The sequence below is a fragment of the Ailuropoda melanoleuca genome, chromosome X (genome assembly GCF_002007445.2).
Source record: "Ailuropoda melanoleuca isolate Jingjing chromosome X, ASM200744v2, whole genome shotgun sequence".
Taxonomy (NCBI): domain Eukaryota; kingdom Metazoa; phylum Chordata; class Mammalia; order Carnivora; family Ursidae; genus Ailuropoda; species Ailuropoda melanoleuca.
The window spans coordinates 31,774,864-31,779,017 of record NC_048238.1 but is presented as its reverse complement, the minus strand read 5'-3'; the positions used below and the strand labels follow the sequence as shown (position 1 = coordinate 31,779,017).

The window sequence follows — 4,154 nt, the reverse complement described above, 5'->3', positions numbered from 1 at the left end:
TTATAGACACATCACCCTGATCTCTGCCTTCATGTTCACATGGCCCTCTTCCTGTGTGCACATCTCTGTGTCCAAACTCTCCTTTTATGACACCAGACATACTGGATCAGGGTCTACACACTATTCCCAAATCACATTCTGAGGTATTGGGAGTTAGGACTTCAACATATAATTTTTGGAGAGGACACATTTCAACCTATAACTCAAGTCTGTAACAAACTGGCAATAAGATAACTCTAGCAGTAGATGAAGCAAGAGGGCAACTATGTTACGGAAACCTTTCAATGAATTCCTGTAGTGGTGCCAACTTTCACCTATCAATGAAATCGAACTTTGGAACAAATAAAATACTTAAAGGATGTTTACTTGCTGTTGCATCACAGAATCAAAGTGCTGGCAAGAAATATGGGTATAAACCTTAAACAAATGCTTTAGAATAGTCTTTACCACAGATATAAAGTTTTGGGAAAATGGTACACCAATCATAGAAGGAAAAAGGGTTTCACGATCAAGTTAATCCTGAACTCAAGCCATCAAAAAGTGGATGTATTTTGGAGCAGAACCTTTGACTGGGCCTTGATATTAACAGCATCTTCCCAATGATATTCGGATCTTGGGCCTCCAGACATGACTAGACAGCTTGCTTCAGCGCAGAGTTCTGACCTGGCTGGAAAAATCTACAGTGCTAACTGTCATCTGTGGATTGAGGTCTTCTTCTGGCAACATGACAGCTCTTCTAGTAGATCCACTTCCCAGAGTGCTTCTGCATGTTTTAAGTGATCGTACTAATGAACTCCTTCAGGGATGCTCTTCTTTGACTGAAATGTATTAGAATAATGGCCACTGAAGAGGAAGCTCATCTTTTCCCCTCTGCAGGGAAAGGCCAAAAGACTCCAGGGCAGTCAGCATTCAGAGCCAGCACTCAGGGAGCCAGGAGGGGTAGACAGTCCTCAGTTTGTGGAAGGGAGAGCCCAGGCTACAGCTGCTCTGAGCTGGAGTCAGACTTGGTGCAGATTCCTTTGCTGCCTCTCCTGCCTCACACACCAAAAAACGACCCCCGCTACCTCTCACAAGACAAGGCTTCATTTACATTGCAATCGTAAGTTTTGACATCAGTTAAATACCCAAACGAATATATATTTATGATCTGTGGTAAGTTACATGAGGAGAAAGAAAAAAAAGTCTATTAAGAACCTCAGTGGCAACAACTGTAAAATGTGATAATATGCTATATGCTTCAAGGATTAAACGCGATAATGCATGGAAAGCACTTTGCACAGCATCTGGTGTTCAGTAAATGGTCAGCAGTGTGAGCCACTTTGATATTAGCTTTTTGTCTTGTAATTCCAAACTATAATGTCTTCTGTATTGGAATGTTTGCTGACTTATAGTGATGGATTCCTCTAGGAAATGTGTGGTTTATTATTATTATTATTTACTGCAGTTAATTCACCAACTTGTCATTCTACATTTCCATAAAGAAGAATTAAGTATATGTAGGCTCTATGTCCCAATAAAAGCATATGTGGTTTCTTCCTATGCACACCAATCACAGAGTTCCATTAACTCTATTGCTGCCGGGTAGAATTGACAAATTATGTGATAATACCTGTATTATTTTCGGCCAAAATGCTAAGGATTGATATTATTTATATCATGCAAAAAACCAGACTGGCATCTAAATCTCTCTTGCAGTTTTTACAATCAGTTATTTACTTAGGTCTGTTTCATTTTTCCTGCCATCCTGCAAAGTCTTACTATTTTGATTTACTTCAGCTTGATGCCAATCTTTTGTCCACCTGGGAAGGATTCTTGGCACATGGTACTAGGAGGGAGATTGCCGTCACTGGCAGCCTCTGGGCCATTCTGAGAGCATCCCTGAGTGGCTGGGAGGGAGCAGAGTGCCTGTCTCTGAGGACAAAAGGATGGAGCTCCCCTCCAGAGTGCGGTACAGGGTAGACACAGGGCCTGGGCTGTGATGTGTCTCTGTCTGTTCAGCTGTTTTCCTGTGCTCATACAGTTGTAGGCAATAATGCAGGTCACAGAGTCATGTGATGTGGAACTGTAGGCCTGAGAGGGCTATCATGTCATACATCTGAGCATGGGACTGTATCTCCTAGAGAATAATACCACTTAAAAATAATAACAATAGCTACGTTTATTAAATCTTTAATAACTGTCAGTCCTACACAGCAAAAGGTAAACCTTTACCTACTGACTCATGTCATTTCGGCAATACATGCCTGTGGGATGTATTGTTACTCCCAGATGAGCAAACTGAAGCTTGGAGAACTTGCAAATGTCCAAGAACCTATTGTAGAGGCAACATGATCACTGATTTTTTCCCCCCAAAATAATGTTGTATATGTATATACTCCTTTAGAGTTTACACACATATGTTATTTCCACTTGATCTTCCCCCTCTCAGGCTGGTGAGAGTCTGCCCCAAACATGTCTTACCTGCCACCTGTTTTTACACCTGTTTTTCATCAGAGTAACTGGAAAGCCTTATCCATAGAACATTATCCACATCCCAGAAACAAGGGACCTGAGTTGGGGCCTGAAATGTCCCCATGAATGATTTGTTCTGGTCCAACGGAAGTTTCTTATCCAGGTAAATGGCGGTTTGGGTAAAGAAGCAGATTGTCCAGTTTTCCCAAGAAGCCCTTCCAATGGTGAGTAACGAAGACAGCGTCAACCACTGCCTCCAGGCGCCCCACTCCTCACGATGGCGCCAGGCAGAACCCGGAGCTGGGAGGTTCCTTCCGGGCCACTAGAGGCCAGCAAGCCGCAGTCAACAACCCTCCAGCTGGAGCCTGCGGCTCCTCGAGAATGATGAGGAAACGATCATTCCAAATAAGAAAAATGATGCTAGAATGTTTTTAGGAGAAAAGACATATCATTTCAATGGGTACCAGTGAGATGCCTGTGGTGTGGAAGGCCTCCCAAAACTTCCCTGAAAGGCAGTCCTGAGCAAATTGAAAAAGGAGAGAAAAGGTATCTTTGGGATGTCTGTCTACATCTCCCAAAAGCCCCATACTTCCCTTTTCAGCATAGTGCTTTCTTTCTTCCCCACCCGTTTGAAATAAAAAACAACTTTAAGTATCTTCCTTCTTCTTCCAGTAATTTAATTTCTTGAACATAATAATGTCATTCCCTTTCTTCTCTTCTCTTGGGGTTATACCACCTTTGTTTCCCTGGTTTTCTTTCTATTGCTCACTCCTTTCTTCTCTCTGTTACACTTCTACAAGGGAATAAACATTGCCTGGGTAGGTAACTTTACTCTCACTGTTTCAATTACCACCTGCGAACTGGTAGCTCATGGATCTAATATCTCTGGCCCACACTCCTACAAGCTCCAGAGTTCCCATTTCTCACTGACTGCCAGACATTTACATGTGGGTGTGTCACCAGGACCTCAATTCAACCAGAATGAACACTATATGGCATTGTATGAAATAAGCCTAAAAAACGTATTTGCATCTGCAGAGAATATCTATGAAAGGATACACAAGAACCCAATACCGATGGTAGTTTCTAGGGCTGGGAACACTACAGCCAGGGGAGAAGGTTGGAGAAAGACTCCTTTTTCTCTATGTGCCTTTCTGAACCATTTAGATTTCATTCAATGTGCATGATGGCCTATTTCTAAGAAAGGTAATGAAATTGACATTGCAGTGTTCAAATCTTCCAGAGTTTCACCAAGCCCAGTGTTCTGCCACACACTGCCTGGGTAGGCAAACTCACCCTCACAGTTTCAACTACTACTTGGGAGCTGGTGGCTCCTAGGTCTAGTAGCTCTGGAAGCTACATGGTTCCACTTCTGACCGTCAGACATTTACCCGTGGGCGTGCCCCCCGGCCCTCAACTCAACCTCTCCCACACCCCACTCACTGGCTTCCAGCTACTCGACCCTTGAGGAAGGAGGTCTATAAATAGTGTAAATCCTATAAACTGGTATTTGTTTTAAAAATAGAGATGAAGAAGGGACCCGCTTTTCCTCTTCCTGAGTTGTCAGTCCACGAGGCAAACAACCATCGTCTCGCCACGCGCCCTCAGAACTGGGACTCGATCCTTCCCTCCCCAGATCCCTGGAACCACCACATCAAGCAGGTCTGTCCCTGCCCAGAAACACCACTCACGTTCAGCCTGTC

The 4,154-nt window shown here is 43.5% G+C and overlaps 1 pseudogene; it reads right to left on the bottom strand.

The window, feature by feature from the left end:
- Positions 1 to 268: 268 nt before the first annotated feature.
- LOC100472217 lies at positions 269 to 860 on the bottom strand (annotated as a pseudogene).
- Between the last annotated feature and the right edge of the window lie 3,294 nt (positions 861 to 4,154).